We start from the raw sequence: 19,949 nt of genomic DNA on the forward strand, positions 1-19,949 counted from the left end.
TATATACCAAGCTCTTTATTTACTCAACCTTCTCACTTCTTTACTTCTTTCCTGAAGCCTGTAGTTTCAAGTACGTTTTTAGCCTGGTACCACTGAACCAGTACCAGGAATCGGCTGCAAACATGAAACAAGGACTGATCTGAGTGCAGGAAATGACTGACTGAGGCTTGGGGAGAAGATGGTTCCTTTCAGCTGTGCTCTTCCTCAGATTTAAACATACATGAAACTATAGCCTTGCTTTACCTGGATTTTTTGTCCTACACAGTCCCTTAAAGGGATCTAGTATGTTCCTTTGTTCTATGAGTGTAATTGGGAATTTGATGACCTGGAAAAAATGTATTCAGGCAAAATGCCAGCTAGAGAAGAGAATCCTCTGAACAGTAGGACCATGCACATGGGATCTAGTATTTATTTCTGTATTATTTCCCTTTATAGTAATTGGGGGTTTTTTTAATGCTTCACTTGCTATTGTTTCTGAAACCATGTACACATTTATATACTACAAAAATGATTCAATAAAAGACAAACATAAAATCAAAACAAAACCACGTTTGCCACATAAAAGGCCATAAGATAACTGTTCTCCATTCCACTTGAATGTGTGAAAGTGTGCACAGGTTGCCCTGTTTAATCTTGCTAAATTCTACTTGTTTTCTGTAGCCAGTATTCTGTTTATTTTACCATTCATTAATTCAAATAGCTAGTTCTAAATTCTCCTGCATATAGTGGTAAATGGACTTTGTGGCTATGATATGTAAAAAATAATAACTCTAACCTATTTCTTAGTGGTGTTGTAACAGATCAGAAAATACAGCTATAATGATAAACAAGTTCCATATTTGAATTTATTATTTGTGCAGAAAAGTACAAATTAAAAAAAAATTTACAGTTTTGATCATCTTAAGTATGAATGTGCTGGCAAGGAGACAGTGTTCTCTCATTGCCACTCATATAAGGAAAGATAGACAAAAGAAGCTGTTGGTGCCTGCCAGAGAATATCTGTTGCTAGAGATTGAAACGTATAGCATCAAAAAAACAGTTTAAGCTAGAAATGATAAATAGTGCTTTAAAAGAAACCAAGAACAAACCAAATACCAAAAAAAAACCCCAAAAACCTCTTTCCATCTGAATTCCTCTAGACCTCGTCAAGAATTACAATTCTGTCTTCTACCCTAAGTGTCAAGGATGCGGTGTTTTGTCTGAGTGAATGTAGTTCCACCCCTGAATTCAGAGACTATCCTTAATGCTTTTCTTGCCTTCGTAATTCACAAGGAAAAAGACAAAAATGGCCCATATCAAAGATCATATGGGTACCAAGGAATTTTCTAAGCTGTATTGTTTATTTTTTAGATTTATTGGTAAAATTTATCTGAAGATATGTTTTTCCTATTTGTAATTTTTATTTTCTTCACCTTGACTCAGTTTCTCTACAGATACTCTCAAATACTTTCATTTCTTCTCTCTTTCCACTGTGTAGCAGCTAGCTGCTTTCACAGCTTAATTGCTGCTGAGCATATTTTATTTCCTTACTAACCTGTTTGGCTTCTTGCCTTTTAACATTTCTGTTCTCTGACATAAGCCTGACACTGTTAAGAGGCAATACCATTGTTCAGGGAACTTGCTTAAACATCATGTGCTTTGTTCCTCTTAAGCACTCTGAAAAAATGTCATCTGAGGGATAACAGAGAGAAAAACTGTCAGACCTTTCATAAATATTTTCATCTGAAATTAGTGACACTGCTTCTGTGTCCCACAGCCTTTCATCCCAGCAAATTATAAGAGAGAAACATGATTTGCTCCATCCAAAAAGCATTATAATAAGGGAAAGAAAAATAAGTGTTTTAATTTAAAAAAAAAAATCTGATTTGTAATAAGTAAATCAACAGACAACACCAATGTAGAGATTGTTCTCCTTAGCTAAATTACTTTTTAGCTGTGTAAAATTTTCTATATATAAAATATTCTGGATTAACTATTCAAAATTCTCTCATGCACTTTTAGCATAACAGTACCTTTTCCTAGTGTGGTTTGAAAGTGCTTGATGCAGAAGGCAGTTGGATTCATGGATTCACTCCAAACTAACTGTTATATTTTACGTGTAAAATCATCTTCTGGAGTAATTTTCATGTGTAGGAAAAGAGACCCCTGAAGAGAATAGATGGATAGCATTAGTACTGTAGTTACCACGAACAGCATTGGACTGTAGAAGGGTTTAGAGATAATATGTTGGTTTACTTGAAAGGACATTAAGAGAAAGTAGGTATAACCTGCAAAGAAATCTTTGGAGTAATTTTAGTTGTGACATTGCCAGTACTAAGAGAAAAGTCGTGAAGTTTGCATTGATTATTAGACTTTATGCCATATTAATTGACCAAAATAACAGACCTTTTTTCTTTAGTTTACTTCAAGGACAGATGGATACCAAACATCTCTTTTAAAAAAAAATTTAAACAAAGTAAGGGTACTTAAGTTTCTGAATTCCAAACTTCACACTGTCAAAGTTTTTCAGGCTTGTGTTAGATGTAATTCATACACTTTAATGCAGTGATATTGTAGGAGGAAAAGTAATTAGCTGTAGGTGGACTCTTCTTTGCTTTATTATCCCATCTCCAACAGGGCTAAATTCAGCTCTGACATACACTGGCAAAAATCTCATTCACACAGAAGCAACATTCAGTTGCAGCACTGCAGTACATCATGCTTCAGTCTCACCAGATGGCATTTCTTCTTCAGGTTGTGTCACTCTAGGTGTGTATATGCTTCAGGCAGGTTAGACTAGGGGGCTGTTTTGTTTGTTTTCAATAGCAGCATACTTTCTGGACCTGCACCTAGCTTAGCCTTTTCACGCTTCCATGTAGGATAGCATAGTATAAGATGTATAAGGCTTCCTTGTAGAAGGATAGCATAGAAGGGGCTTCCTTATTTCCCTCTCGCTGTCAGTGAGAGAATGTGGTGAGTATTCAAAATACTTGTTGTCAGCTCAAACATTTCTAAAACCTTTCAGAATATCCAGAATTCTGTCTCTGTCCTGATCTAGTATTCTCTGGTTCAGATGCCCCTGCCCAGAGATTCCTAAACTGAGCAGATAAGAATCTGCATGCTTTAAATTTAGTCCACCTTGCAACTAACATATTCTTCCCTGCACAAGATAAAAAAGTCAATGATTCTTTTGCTAGGGAAACTGTATGTTCAGATATTTCATGTGCCTTCCCTTATCTGCTGGAATGCACAATATATGAGATGCATGACTGAAACGCTACCTTCTGCAGCAGCTCATGGCCTCATCAAACCTTAAAGTAAGCTCCAGCATTTCTATTGTAAGCAATTAGTGTCCATTAAGTATACCACTGAGCAGACTAATGCCCAACTGCCATAGCAAAATGTCACAGAATAATGAAGAGTTAGCAACATACTGATGCTCTTACACCCTGCTGAGATAAAAATTTCAGAATGACAGCACCACTGATGCTTCCAACATGGACATCAGTAGCCATAGTTATTCCAGTATGGGTCTCAATATTGATCCCAGTTACAGATAATGAGATAGAGTCACTTAATCTGGTCCATCACTGGTTTTGAGACAGCAGTTAGCCCAAATACAAATTGTAGTACCAAGTGTACTTTATATCTATACAATGTTCCTGGAAGAGGTTTGGTTCTCTGGTCTCTGCCCTCCTCACTGAACAGGGGGCTGTTCCCCCATGCTCAGTGTTCTACCCAACACGAGGCTACTTGGCATCTTACGGGAGTGTCTTGTGAGTGATACTCAGGATTGACTGAGAGCAGGCAATTCAACTGTCTTCCTATCAACTGCTATCTCACTTTTTTCAGGCCCTGTCTTTTAGATATTGGTCTGCACCAATGAGAGACGAGAGTCTTCTTCCTGTCATGATCTGAGGCTTTACCATTGAGAAGTGTGTATGTGGAAGAATTGGGTCTCATGGCACATCATTAATGTGTCTGGAGATTCAAAAGACTGAGGCACATATGGATGGTTAACATCTGGGAAGTCATGTCATGTCAGCTTCTTATTCATGCAGGGTCATCTTCCACATTAATGAGTGACTGCTAAATTCAATGAAACCACTGTAGTGGATACCAGCCAAAGAAAGACGTGACTAATTTATAGAAAGAGGCAAGAAAAAGATCTTGAATATTTTTACAGTGACTCCAATTGAGCCTCCTAGGTTTTATTAGTTATACAGAGGGATTCTGTCAAGCAAAAGCACACCTAAGGACAAAGACCGCAAACAACTTGACCTTTCTGTGAGGAAACTGTACCTCAGTTTTGCTACAGCTGTTTGGCTGACTGCCAGGTCTTGCTGGCAAGGAATCATCTTTTCATATAGGGTGGGGTGACACCTTGTTCTCATGACAACAAAGAGCTCAATTTTGGTGAAACAAAGGGGTCCGCTGTTAGCCAAGTAGCTTTGCAGGAAGAAATGAGCACGTTGGATATCCTGACCATTTATGTCCTGGAGTGTGTAGCTGTGCAGCTTCAGGTGCTATGGAGGAAGTGGGACCTTTTTAGAGCTCGTGGTTCTTGAGCGTGTAGATTTGGTGGCATATACTCACCAAAAGAACTGGGACTTCTTACCCTGGGCAGTGGGGGACTGACGCATCTGCTCTCTCACACAGACTGTACAATTGCCAAAAGAATTGTCCCAGCATCACAGACAGTCTTATGCCAAATGTTTCTGAGATGCTGCCGTGGGAGTCAGCCTTCCTTTTTCTTTGACAATATTCTTGCTTCTGTGACAACCTGATAGATTTAACAAGAAAGCAGAGATCTCTTTTTAACCCATGTGTCCTGGTTTCGGCTGGGACAGAGTTAACTCACTTCTTAGTAGCTGGTACAGTGCTGTGTTTTGGATTTAGTGTGAGAATAATGTTGATAACATTCTGATGTTTTAGTTGTTGCTAAGTAGCGCTTATCTTAAGCCAAGGACTTTTCAGTTTCCCATGCTCTGCCAGCAAGCAGGTGTGCAAGAAGCTGGGAGGGAGCAGAGCCGGGGCAGCTGACCCGAACTAGCCAAAGGGGTATTCCATACCATGGAACGTCATGCCCAGTATATAAACAGGGGGGAGTTGGCCAGGAGGCGCGGATCGCGGCTCTGGCATCGGTCAGTGGGTGGTGAGCAATTGCATTGTGTATCACTGGGGTTTTTTTCTCGCCCCCCCCCCCCTTTTTTGTAATATTCCTTTTCATTACTGTCATTATTATTATTATTATTACTGTTAGTATTATATTTTACTTTAGTTATTAAACTGTTCTTATCCCAACCCATGAGTTCTGCCTTCTTTCCCAATTCTCCTCCCCATCCCACCGGGAGCCGGAGGGGGGGACGGGGAGTGAGGGAGCGGCTGTGTGGTGCTTGGCTGCTGACTGGGGTTAAACCACGACACCATGATAGAAAATAAGACCCTTCAGACTCTATCTTGCCCTGTTCCCTCAAGACTAATTGTTAGGACCTCAGATGGCTGGGTCCTTAAATATAATTTTTCCTGACCAGCCCATTCAGTTTCAATCTTCCATGCCAGAGACAGCTTTTATTTCCTTTCCTTCTCCAAAGATTTTTTCCTCTGTGAAGCCTTTTTCAAACAAAATTGACCTCCTTGCTTCATGTAAGCTCTATAGATGAGGTTCCTGCTTTCTTGGCACTGGAAACTCTGTGTATTTTCTCAAGGTAGATAAGAAAGGCCATTTCTTTCCTGTCCTAAAAAAATCCAAAGTTGTCCCCATGCTATCTCATCTGTAGGCTGGTAATACTTGATTTTATCATATCATGTTTAAAGTATAAGACTGATTCATTGTTTCTGGCATTTCTATGGAGATAATACATGATGTACCTGAAATTATCAATAAAGGATGCTGCATCTTGAACTTTTTCATGATGATGTCCCGCTTTATAAACTGTATGATGTGTTTAAAATAAGGAACTCACTTCTGTTTTTACCTAGACAGCTAGGTGATGAGAGAGAACTATAGTGCAGTGATTCATGTTGTGACCTGTATGCTTTCTGTCCAGATATTATGGAATTGAACAGCCCTGCAGTTTCTATTGCTATTCAAACCCATTAAACATGAGAAAAGGGTATCATTCTTCTCCCCAGTGCTGGCTCTTTTAAGAAACTTACAGAGAGGTTGAATTTCTGCACGCACGAACTCTGATTAAAGTACACGAAGATCCTAGACCTAAGAACTCCTAAAAGCTTTCTTTGTATTTCTGCCTGTTCTGTGGAATTCCACCTTGATTGTCAGGTAGAAATCTAGTTTCCATGTTGACCCTTCAAAAAGAGGTCATTTTGTATCCTATTTTCTCAGCAACAATTTGAATACTCAAAACAGTACTTTGCTACTAGGCAGGTTGGCCATGCAAGAAAAACAGTAAATTGGAAGACTTTATAGATGGACTCACTTGCACAAGAGTTCGAAAAAGAAACTGCCAAAAGCACATTTCAACTTATATTGAAGGAGCTCCACAGAATTCCTTGCAAACTAACCCATTACAGTACTTTAGGAACTCTTTTCAGCACTGTACTTTGTAGCAAAAGTTTTCTTTATCTCAGCAGGCCTTTCACTGCACATGTCTCACAGAGAGTGAAAATGTTATTTATTTAATAGGATTGCAGAGTAAGTCTCTACTTGTTATCAAGTGGCTTCTCCTTTTCAATGAGAAATCAGATTCCATATACATCCACTTGCTGCCAGAGCATGCTCATGACAGAGCAGCAAGACTGCTATATGGAACAGACCCTCGCATTTTATTAAATATTGCCAGCTAAATTCCATGTTCAGTAGGCATATACTTCATTGACAGATATAGCTAAAATTCTGACTATTGTTTGTTGGGGGAGAGGTTTTTGTTATTATTTTGCTAATTATGTAAAATGGGATAATCTTTGAACCTTGCATTGATCATTTTGAATTATTAAATTCTTCAAGGAAGCATGTGTTTACTTTCCATGCTCTTTCAGTGGCTCTTCAAGAATGTCCTCCACTCTTCCTTTAAGCCCCCAGCAATGTAGGCTTCAGCAGAAGAACTGAGGCAAGACTGAGGCCTTTCCTATTGCTGACCTTCATGTTTCCCCATGGGACTGAGAAAGTAAGGTACATATTCAGGTGAAGGTGGATCTGTATGGACTCTAGGAAAGATCGTCTTATCTTGGGACACAACCTAACAAAATAAGTTGTTGTTGGGGTTGTTTAGCCCAGAGAACAGAAGGCTCGGGGAAGACCTTATAGCGGCCTTCCAGTACTTAAAGGGGGCCTACAGGAAAGATGGGGAGGGACTCTTTATAAGGGAGTGTAGTGATAGGACAAGGGGTAGCAGTTTTAAATTGAAAGAGAGTAGATTTAGATTAGATATTAGGAAGAAATTCTTTACTGTGAGGGTGGTGAGACACTGGAACAGATTGCCCAGAGAAGTTATGGATGCCCCCTCCCTGGAAATGTTCAAGGCCAGGTTGGATGGGGCTTTGATCCACCTGATCTAGTGAAAGATGTCCCTGCCCATGGCAGGGGGGTTGGACTAGATGATCTTTAAGGTCCCTTCCAACCCAAACCATTCTATGATTCTAAGATAATTCATCCAGCCCACAGACTTGTTCCAGGACAGTGCCTTTTCCAGGATTTATCAGCCCTTTCCCTGCCATGATGCATGCCCTTAACATGGGGAGGCTCCTTTAACGTCCTCAAGAAAAATAACAGGCGAAAATATTTTCCTGTCACTCGCTGGTGTCCAGACTCATGCAGTTACCACTGGCTGCCAGCAACATGAATTGCTGTAGTAGCAGCAGTTACTCCTGTAGTGTTATTTATTGAAGACAGGAAGGGTGCAGAACTTTGTCGGGTATGTATGTAGTAATGCCCAGCACTTCTGGAAAACACTTCTGTGTGTGTGCAGCACCATCATTCAGAGCAGGCAGAGCAGGTCCGGTGCCTCTGGCAAGCTATGGTAGCCCTGCTTTGCAAAAGGGAGAGGATTCAGCATGTGGCCCTTCTCCAATACTCGTAAAAGCTCAGAGATCTGCAATTTAGGAAGGTAACTTATTTAAGATACTTTACTGGGAGAGTAATTTTTGAGGCTCAGGTATTGCCTGCCTATCAGGGCACCAGATCTTAAGATTGGGCCTTAGTAGGAACAGCTTTTTGGTGGGAGGGGGAGCGCATGGTATTGCCTAATTGGAGATTCTTGTCTTACCAGCTGCTCCAATGTCACAGTCATGGGGGTCAGTAAAACCCATCAACCTTTAGATAGATCTGGAAAGTCTGATAAATCTGTGTTTGTGTGAAGAGAGGGCAACAAGACATTAGAATTGATTGATTTAGGACTTACTTCCTCCTTCATGGCACGCAGTAGTATTTACACTAAAATTCTGCTATTAGTGACTCAGAAAAGAGAATGCTTGCTTTCTAGAAGAGACTGGGGGAGAATGTCAGGGCTTCAGACAAGGACTGTAGTAAGGAAAAAAAGGAGCAAATAGACCATGAGTAGCTCTGTTCAGAGGGTCTCAAAACAGTAGACTTCATGAGTCTGCAATAAGTTGTTACTCTCACGAGTGGTTACTGCTAAATATGTAAGAACACAACAATGAATCCTCAACCTTACTGTGCAGATCTGCATGACTTCAGATGAACAAAGCAGTTAAGGACCGCTCTAAGCAGGAATAAATAGGCTGCTGTGAACTCTCTTTCAGCAGTCTCTGGTGCCACAAAAGCCTCTTGGGCATCTAGGCAAGATCATCAGCCCCATGGGAACCAGCAGAGAGCAACGTTCCTGATTTTTCAATTTTTCTGGTAGCTGATAGGACACACTGGTTGTTTATTCAAATTGTGTGTTATTGGCAGCATTGTAGGTAGCTACAGAGGGTAAATACATACATAGATGTTTATTGGGGGGGGTATGTATATGCGAGAAGATTATTTTAAAGCTGTTAACTATGTTCGTCATAAACCCAGGTTTTGCATTTCCTTCATGCTGGAGATAACAAAACCTGTGAAATAGCTGTCACCTGCTCTATATCTGAAATGATCTGAAGTTATTTTCAATCTGCAGTGCTCTTCAGTTAAGAGGAATTACATGTTTACAGATGGAAGGATCATCAAAGTCTTTCCTTTGCTTGTTTATACTGTTCAGTCTCTTGATGTTTAATGTATAATATGAGCAGCTTGATTCGTATCTGCCAGCCTGGAGAAAAGTCAAATCACATATAACCATCCCTACACTTGAGCACCTGTCTTTCGTGGAGAGCTTAGGCCTTTTGCTAATTAAGCTGTTCAGATATAACGTATCAGTGTTTTCTGTTATTCAAGTATTTCTGTGAATTTTTTTAACGGTTATCTTTAAACATGTCAGAGAACTTGTAACAACTGAAAATGGAAGAACTAATCCCAGAATGGTTTGCTAGACATTCTTCTATCAATACTATTTTTCTAGACATCTGGCATCCGATTGGGGAACAGAAATGAACCATACAAAGAAAGATAAGCCAAATTCAGTTTTGGCTGTCAGACTGCTAAGGACAGAAAGATTAAATTTAAACACATACAGTTAATGCCTTTAAAAGGATGAAAATACTGCAGTTTTGTTTCCCTGCTAGATTTTAATGCCCAAAGACATTAAAAGGACTGTTAAAAAAACCCAACATTGCCACAGATTATTTGAATTCATGTCAATATGTTTGTTATTTAAAGAGCTTAATTACACCACATTCTTTTTTTAGTTATAAATGCATAAATTGCACTATTGTATCTCATAAAGAGTTATTTTATTTGCCATTATGTTCTAGATATTTTTTCAAGCCTCCCCAAAACTATTTTAGATTAAAACTTTATTCCATGGTCAATGTATCCTTTCTGTTCTCATTTGTTATGAAGATTTAAATTCCATACCACTATTATTATTTTGAGAAAATGACAGAAATAAATGTGTGTGCTACAGCTTTTGGAAGAGAGAAAGACAAATAAGCACCAAGCCACTAAGTCTGTAGTTGTGACTTTTTCTTAGTATATTTTCCTCCATCAAGCACCGTAATGAAGTCTTTGGATTCAGATACTAGAACTATAATAGGTTACAGACTGCCAAAGTCACTTAGGAGAAGCATGAAGCATACTCCTAGAAGTATTTATGATTCAGGAGTTTATCTTACATTTTTTGAAGCCAGCAAAACCCACAGAATTTTAAATAAATTTTCACATTTTTCCTGAAATTTCCTGTAATGTAATTTTCATGCAACCAGTGTGTTGCAAGTTATATATATTAGGATGTGAAGAGAGATCAGATACTGGTTTTATATTCTGTATTTTGCTCTACAAATACTTTGGTATTCTTTGCTAAAATAACTGTAACACTGTAGACTTTTTTTGCCCTAAAATTTGAAAAAATCTTATCCTTAAAAAAACACATCAACTCTGTATAGAGGAGAGATTAAGAAATACAGACATTGTCAAGGATGTTTGACATAGTTTTCCTGAATAAGTTTATTGATTAATAGAGCATATTTTCTGATTTTTATTTTTATTTTTACAAGTAATTGAAAGTGGTAAAAATCAGTAGAACAATGAAAAATATTAAGATAATGTTTTAAATTGAAAAAACAGTCCATTTTGATACAAAAATAATTCCTAGTCTCTTCCTGTAAGCTGTTCTTATTTTTCATCTAGCTGTATCCCTGGGATGATGATTTGTTGTTGCTTTCTTACACACAGAATCTAGAATAGCTGCCAGATACTGAAGATAGCAGTCGTCATACCTACTATTTTATTTCATTTGTCCCAGGTAGATAGCAGTTTAAAAAAAAATGTGTGGCAGGGGGGAAGTGCAATGCACTAAACGTACCTTAGACATTCTCTAAGCAAATGATCACAATGGTCCATGTGTTCCCATTTCCTTGAGCAGGCTTGCCTTCTCTGTGCAGAATGCTTATTACATGGGGTTCTTCTTCCTTGAAGCTCGTATTTTATGATGACGGGAAGAGAAACATATTTATCTCCTTTTTTTTTCCTTCACTTAACTATGTCATCAAGAGCAGCTGAAGCTCAAGTGTGCATCTATTTTTTTTTTATGCTTCCAGCTAGATTCGGAAGCTCTCTTCAGTCAACCAATATAATTGGCTTTGGTGATTGGAAACAACAAATTGTTTGCAGATATTCCTTTACCCCTTTCAAAAAAAACTCCTATCTGCAGGAATTAACGTTATGGGGCCAGGAAACTGGAAGAAAATATTGCTCACTAAGGAGACTTGGTAATAAAATAGGATAGGATATAGTCTGTCCTATAAAGTAGGACAGGATATAGTCTGTCCTATAAAGTAGGATAGACAAATGCACATCAAGATTTATACTTTTCTCTAGATGTACTTGGCACTTAGTGACACGAAAAGATACTGGCAGTGAATCACCATTGGCAAAAATGGGGAAGAAGCCCTATGTGCATAGTATACAGAAGTGTATTTTGCCCAAAGTGTAAATTTCCCCACAGAAAAACTTGTTTTCTGCTTGAAATGGTGCTGCTCATCTTGCTGAAATTGAAGACTGTGCCATATTCAAGATTTCTGTGCCAGTGCTAGGGTCAAGTACAATCAATATGAAAGCAAAACTTCATTCATTCAAGCTCCTGACAGAATGATGGATAAAAATGAAAACATCACATGAAGAGCCAGCTCCATTATCCAGGGGTGGATTATCTGGCATGCACATAAATAATGCCAGGCTAGTGGAACACCTAAGGTTAGGGAGAGTACCATGTAAATGTAACTTCTCTAGTGATGCTTAACGGCAATTTAAAACCACTTTTTAAATTCAGACATCTGCATGTGAGTCTTTTTCCAAACAGGTGAGCAAGGGTGAGGGCCTGAAAGACCCTTATTGATGTGGACTATAGAGTTCTAAAGGAGAATGCAAACAGGTTTTGAATCTTGGCGTAAAAAGGCGGCTGATTCCTCAACAAACACATAGACTGGTGTTTGCCATAAGACTGTTCATATATTCGTAGGCACGGCAGAGCACGTTCATGCTGACCACTGCAGGAGTCTAACATCCACACAGTTCAGAAGACCAAAGTGTAAATAGTTCAAGTTTCTTATTTTTAATGGAGTAAGAGGGGTACCTCCAATGAGATGATCAGAACACTTAATGTCAGTTGTCTGATACCTAATGTAAACAGTCCCTAAATCATCTAATCTCACTTCCTGTAAACAAAAGACCATGTCATTTTTTTTCCTCAGAAAATGGATCAGAGGACTTTTAGTACACTGCCTAATATCATTTTAAAGACTTAGAAAGATCCATCTTTTTCTCTGTAAAATACACCCAAAACATTTCAGGGTTGACTATGCCCAAATTCAGCTTCTAATCGTTGGACCAGTTATGTCTTTTTCTGAAACACTTGTCTTCCCCATTTTGTCTTCCCATTTTCTACTGTCAGATATCCATCCATGTGTACACCATGATAAGTGGCTTCTCAGTGTTTCTTCAATAATGAGTAGATAGGAGGCTCAAGAAGTTTAAGTTAAAAAGCTTGTCTTTTTAGAACCTCAGTTATTCTGTGGTCCTGACATTTCTTTTTCTTTCTTGAGACATAGATGAGCTGGGCATTGTTCCATTAGTGGTTTTATGGATTCTGGATTGTGTAGTACAGCAAGAACAAATTGCTGTTTATACTTGATTTTCATCTCTACATGTATAAAGACCACATTATCCCTTCCTTTTGCCGCAGTGTGTGGGGCTAGCCAGCGTGATATCATACTCTGCTGTGCTACTTTCCATGACAGTCTCCCATACTGGCTAGGTGTTTTGTTTCCCAGTGTTCTGTTTCAGTACAGTTAAATGCAATGAGTTTTGGAGTTGTTATCATTGAACTTCAGGTTACAGTCAAGTGTCCTCTTGGGGTTTTTTGGAATCCAGAAGTTGTGTAATCTGACAACTCTACCACAGTATGTTTTAGTTTGTATTGAGACATTATAAAAGTAAAATATTAAACAACTCTGGAGCAAAAACCAATTCCTAAGGTAAAGTGCACATATCAATCCTTTTCTTTAATGTCTTCTACATTAAGCTTTGAGATGTGTCAGAGAGTTAGCTTTTAATCCATTTTGATGTGCCTTATTAATTCCATGTAATTTATGCTGTTGTTCAATTATGTTGCCATAGGGTACAAAATCAGAAACGTTGAAAACAATCCAAGTATGTTAAATCAGGGCAATCTAGATAAGGTATAGGACCCATAATATTTACATGTGTATGAAGTGTTTGGCAAAATACTTTCTGTTAAAGCATGATGTCTGGCACAATATACTACTAGCCTGTAAATCTTTATGGATGTAGACCCAGTTTATTTATGCTGTTATTTATGCCCAAGACTGACATCTGGCTAACCAGTCATTGCCCCCGGGTTATTTTTTCAAGTGCTGAAATCAGGTTGGCCATTTGCCAATCGTAAGGAATTTCCTCAGTTTTTCAGGAGTTGTTAACTAAAGGTTAGTATTTTTTCAGTTCTTCTAATATGACTTAGGACTGAAAAAAAATGAGAAATGGATTTAGGCTGGGAAGGAGGAGTTTTCAGAAGCAAAATCCATTAGGTAAGATGATACGGATCAATGTGCCAGCAGCGTGTACATAATAGATCTGCTTATGCTTCACTGCATGAGACTTCACTGGTAGGACTGACGTGGTTTAACCCCAGCTGGCAACTAAGCCACACAGCAACTCGCTCACTCCCCACACAGTGGGATGGGGGAGAGAATCGGAAGAGTGAAAGTGAGAAAACTCGTGGGTTGAGATAAAGACAGTTTAATAGGTAAAGCAGAAGCTGCGCACGCAAGCAAAGCAAAACCAGGAATTCATTCACCGCTTCCCATCGGCAGGCAGGTGTTCAGCCATCTCCAGGAAAGCAGGGCTCCATCACGTGTAACGGCTACTTGGGAAGACAAACGCCATCACTCCGGAATTCCCCCCCTTCCTTCTTCTTCCCCCAGCTTTATATGCTGAGCATGATGTCATATGGTATGGAAGATCCCTTTGGTCAGTTGGGGTCAGCTGTCCCGGCTGTGTCCCCTCCCAACTTCTTGTGCACCCCCAGCCTCCTCGCTGGTGGGGTGGGGTGAGAAGCAGAGAAGGCCTTGACTCTGTGTAAGCACTGCTCAGCAGTAACTAAACCATCCCTGTATTATCAACACTGTTTTCAGCACAAATCCAAAACATAGCCCCATACTAGCTACTGTGAAGAAAATTAACTCTATCCCAGCCAAAACCAGCACAAGCAGCAAGGTAGTCCAGTTCCTGAGTCAAGTCAGTTCATGAAGAAGGAGCAGCTGGTTGAAACTAAAATCTAGCAAAGCACAAAGGAGATAGATCAAGTAAAGCACTTTGAAGAGTTTTTAAATTCAGACTTCTTGATTGAGGACATATACCTCATTTGATCAACTCAATCTGTCATTTAGGAGCACTTTAAGTTTCTCACTGACATGAAGCTCTCGTATTGCAGTATCTGTAAGTCAGTCTTTTTCCTCTCTCTGTTTCTCTCTGAGACTCCCATTTCTTGCTGGTATTCAGTGACCTGCCCTCACTTCTGAGGTATATTACAGCAATGAGTTGCTGAGAGTGATGAAACCAAGAGTTCCTAGGTAGCTCTAAATAGTTGTGCACGTATGTATTTTTAATCCTACCATAACAGAATATTGTTTTTCACCCAGTATTATCACTGGAAGAAGCTGAGGAGGATGACTAGCACACTTGATAAATGCCAGTCTCTCACTTGTGGTGTTAAAAAATGTATAGATGCTAGATAATTATCTAGCATTCATTACTGATATATAATATCAGAAGAATGTGGAAATAAAATGGGGACAAGGAGAAAATTAAACTACCAAAGAATCATTCCTTAAAGTTTTCCTCTTCCTCTCCAGCTCCTCTTTTCCTGGAAATGCTATTGATCTCTGTAGCAATTTTATCAGAGCTTGGTTTTACAGAATTGAGCCTCCAATAGAAATGTAAAAATGTTGGAAAGTTTCATACCTAGAAAAAAACCAACAGAATATTCTTTCATTTCTAGAAAAATCACTGCATTTTAGAATTTAGGAAGATGGGATTGTTTTTTAGAGAATTCCAGTTTCAAAAAGGATAATATGGGTAGTAACCCATAATATGTAATGTTACTCAGACAAACGTGATAGCTGTCATTAATTAAATATATCTCTGAGAACTTCATGTAGGTTTAGCCTTTACTGATTTTTTTTTTACAATATGGAAATCTGTTAATAAATAACATTGCTAAGATTATTAATTTAGGATAATTCGATAGGAACATACTTGTGTTTCATATATTTGGCAAATAGAAAACAGAGAAAATTATTTGTATCATTTTAAGAAATAGAAAGCAAGTTCCTGGAAAGCTTTATGCTGAAATCACTGTGTTCAATAAAAGCTGAAAAATGAAACCGCATAAACGTATGTTGCTTACATTTTTAGTTGACTCTGAATGAGGCAGCATTATAAGTGCGTTGAAGGATACCATGGAAATAAAAAATAATCTGGAGGGTAATGGACAGTTCTAAATGGGGTTTAAATTTAGATAAACATTACATAATGCATTCCAGACACATGGCATTATATATAAGCATTGTTGCTGCAGAATGCTAGATAATGTTGTTTAAGCTTTTCAGCCCTCAGTACTCCTTCAAGTCACTTTTCAGACATAAGTAGATAAAAATCTGATTGTAGTATTGCTGGAAGGGGAGACTGCTTGTAAGAAGCCCCTGACTCTGTGCTCATAATCTCTTGAGTGTAGCTAAGATGATGTGTATATGTTTACCTACCCAACCAAACACAGAAAAGAAAGATATCGGTAGTGATATCAGTTGTCCCACAGTCTAGAAAGCTTAGGCTTCTTTCAAAATCAGAGCCTGATATGAGTCCAAATAAAATTTCTAACAATCGCAAAGTTACTCAGCCATTGGTCCTCCAGCCCTCGCTCACTGACGACAGAGACTGGTAGATATAGGGACTCCACATGCTGTACCTGGTACCAGCACTCTGCATGAGCTATAGCTGTGGGTTCCTTTTTAATGTAAGTACAGTTTGATTCCTGCCACAGATACAACTTAATTTTGTCCCTATCTTGATTGCATTTACCACCACTGTGGAGTCATTAGCTAAATAGTAGATTGGCCCTCTAAATATGAATTTGTTTTGGTTTAAATACTTCAATTTTATATTGGTTTGAAAGCTTTCAAGCACATGTTTTGAGACATCATGTGGAATATTAATGGTAGGATGATACTTTCAAGTAGATACACGTGTAAAAACACATGGCAGTTCAAAAGTTAGTAATGTGTATTATGTGTTACAGTTGCTGAGAATGAATTTTTACAAAGGACATGCCTGTTCACCTAAAAGAAAAATCATTAAAGGTCCTTTGCTGTGGGTTAGAACCTGAATGCAGCATTGCAAAGCAGGTCACTCATTATTTTCCCATACTATTTTGCAGTCTGTGGATTGCTGCCTACTTCCCTGCATAGTTTCTGTTTTGCTGCTGAAACTTCAGATTGACCCTTCCTGGAGAATGTGTGGAACAGCATGCAAAGCCGACTACAGTCTTTTTCTTGGCTGGGGGAGAGGAAAGGAGACTTTTTTTTGAGTTTTCTCTTTCAAAAGTTCTCATAAAGTTTTCTTGTTGCGGCAAAAGATGTAGAGCTCTCTAGGAAAAAAAGCAGTTCTCAAGTAGATGGTGGTCATTCAAACGTGGGTCATTTTGACTTGCTATATCATAGACTTAAATTTCCATGAATAATTACTGATAATAAACAAAACTTCAAGACTACAGTGACAAAATTACTCCAGGAACAAAAGGTAAGGAAGGCTTTCCCAAACTGTGTAAAGCATAAATGGAGCAAATGGATTACATTTCAGTGGGGCTACCCTGCTTTGATAGCTCTCCCTTACAAACACTGTCATTCACAACTAACATATTTCTCCATAGTCTCTGATAATAATACTCCGATAGTGTGGGGGTCAGTGCAAGGCAGAATAAAACAAGTGCAGACAAAATGTAGTGCCAAGCAGCAGTAACTGTAAGCAGATAATTTGGAAAACATACAGACAAATCAAGAGTGAAAGTCAGAATAAAAAAACAGGAAATTAAATAGCAACAGAAAAATTATTTGAGTCTGACACTTATAAGTAAGTTTGCAGGAAGTGAAAGAAATGTCTGAATATACAGTTGCAAATTCAGATAATAAAGTACACATTGCTGAAGTTAGCCAGTAAAGCATCCAAATGCCAAGGTGATAAATAGCAAATAATGCAAATAATGAAGAGCCCGTGTTCACAGACGAAGCACAGTGCTTCTATTCTGTACAGAAGCACCGACTCTGCCGGTTTCTCCTGTTCTTTTCACATTTGCAATATGTCATCGATGATGCTTGCTAAAGAGGCCGTCAGGGAAGTGTCTCAGCACAGCCACGTGCACGCACTTCTCTTTGGCTGGACGAAGGCCTGCTCAGGAGCATAAATACTGTTCTTGTGCCTTACCCTCCTGTGCCCATTTAGTTCCTCTTGCTGCGTCGTATCTCAGCGACAGTACAGCACTGAAGCTCTGCTCAAGTGTGTCACTGAGACATGCCTTGGCAGCGTTCGCGTCTGAACAGTCACTCCTGTTCGGGTCTGCTGGAACTCCTGACTGTGAGTACAAAAGGGGCAGAATAGCAGGAAGTGCGAGTTGAAAAAAAAGGTGTGAGATAAGGCAGCCAAGGAAAGCAGTGCTCATTTACATTCTGTTCCATTGGCTTCTTCCTGCTGTGACTTGCTTTTGCCCAGCTTCATGTGACAGTTTCACTAGCTTATTACTCATGTCACCGTTGAAGTCCTTAACTAATTGATACTGTATGTTTGGACAGGATATGTGATTTGCTTCTTGGACATAATATAGAAAATTTACAGACATCAGTAAATAACTGTTCTATCCTGGCAGTATATTTTCCTGATGCTGGTCATTTAGTATATTAGCTTTTAAAATGTTTGTTGTAGTGGTGGCAATAGTATTAGACTATTTTTATATGGGAATAGTCTGGTTGTTCTATCATCACAAAATGATGATCAGTGTCTAGTTTATCTATGTGCAGACTACATTATTGTCTCACAAAACAATGTCCCAGTGCTAGGATTGCTTCATTAAGTTTATGCTACATAGACATAATTATGCAGGAGCTAAGAATAGTTCATCTAATTGAAAATAATGATTATAGAGAAAGAACGGGTTTGATTACTGTTACTAAGCAAGCACATACCGTACAACCATTCATGAACTGCACAGAACACATATGGGATTATACAGTGTGTTTGTTTTGATCAACAATTTCTTTCCCCCATCCTGAGTACAAGTTGAAGGTGTTACTGCATATTTGCTCATTATCTTTTTTTTTCAGGGATCTAGAGGGACCTGCGAGAAGGCAGCATGAGCAGATATTTATCCAGTAAATTATGACAAGCTAAGCTTTGAATAACATTCAACGTTTATCCCCGCACACATTTTAGGGAGGATGTAACTTAAATAAATCTTCTCCAGGCACCACAGATGAAACTGTCTATGTAGGTTTTTTTATGTCTGTGTTTATACTAGTACCCTAGGGGATTAAACATCCTTTTAGAAATGCAAAGCCTGCCATACTGTTAATCTCTTGGTGCTCATTCTGGTTAATGCTAACATTTAATTCTTGCTTCGTCTAAAACACATAGAACTCTTCTTTATTCCTTGAAAATAAAACAGAATTTTTACAGCGAAGTTGCTGAAAGTTTTCATTATTTGATTGCTGTTGATTAGTATCACCAGGCACATGGGATAAAAGTTGCTGCTGCTGTTGTCCTCTTAACTAATTTTTTTCTTACTTAAGTGTCAGTTTTCTACTAGAATGTTATGACAAAATTCCTGAGATCATGAAATTTAATATATCTGGTTTAGAAGTGTTATTAATCTCTCTAGAGGCTCAAAAAACTCTGCCGGTTTGCCATGTTTAGCTTTCCCTCCATTCTAATGAACCATTTCATAGCTCTAGGCTATGTGCTAATGCTGTAGAGGCACAGAGAGATCACTGCCATCAGGAATTTTTAAACAGATGACTGTTTAAAAAATGAAGTGGGGAGGGAAGATGGGACAAACAGTGATGCAATCCTGCAGTAACACAACTATCAATTTGCACAGTCTGGAATCAGAGGCACTTGCACAAGCTGTTCGTGAGGCTTTTTAAGAAATAGCAGAAGGAAAAAGTGGAAGCAGAGGGCAGATTACTTTACGAAAGTATTCCAGACTGTTGTCTTGACTTCAGAAAAGTTGCCTTTTCAGATTGTTTTGAATTTGAAATTCAGTGACTTACAAGAATTTAAAACTGTTAAGTCTCCATTTATACAAATGCCTATTGAAGCATCAAACACATTTTCTGTCCCATTCCTTTCGAACATGGTCTGATTGTGGAAGGCATTTCTCAATTTTTTTGGGCCAACACACCTCAATTTTGCCCTTCAAAAAATTTTATATGACACCCAGCATTGAGCATTAACTTTGAAATGTTGTAAAGGTAATAGCATCCCACAGTCCCCTTGAACACTGTGTATCCTGGTCTCACAGACCCCTGTTTAGGAGTCAGTCTGGCGGCCCAGTCTGACCTTCTGTACACATTCTGGTAACATGTATTCAAATCATAATCCCAGGTTTCAGTCAGATATTATTTTTTTCTATTTAGAAATTTTAATTGTAAGCTTGGGCTGTAAATTGTGTACCTACAAAGAAATGTGATACAAGGATGAGCAGGACTGAAAAACTGAGAGGAATAATGCGTTGATTCTGAAATACTTTGATTTGCAGTTACTCACAGCAAGCACGCATAAGAGTGCACGATACAGTATAGCGTATGGTAGCTGAGGACAGTAGTCCTTTTCTCTCACATTATTGATGCAA

The 19,949-nt window shown here is 38.6% G+C and overlaps 1 protein-coding gene across 1 annotated transcript in view; it reads left to right on the forward strand.

The window, feature by feature from the left end:
* JPH1 (junctophilin 1) overlaps nucleotides 1-19,949 on the forward strand; it is an 89,165-nt gene that overhangs the window by 37,219 nt on the left and 31,997 nt on the right. The gene's annotated exons all lie outside the window — the stretch shown is intronic.

The sequence above is a fragment of the Gymnogyps californianus genome, chromosome 2 (assembly GCF_018139145.2).
Source record: "Gymnogyps californianus isolate 813 chromosome 2, ASM1813914v2, whole genome shotgun sequence".
Lineage (NCBI taxonomy): Eukaryota > Metazoa > Chordata > Aves > Accipitriformes > Cathartidae > Gymnogyps > Gymnogyps californianus.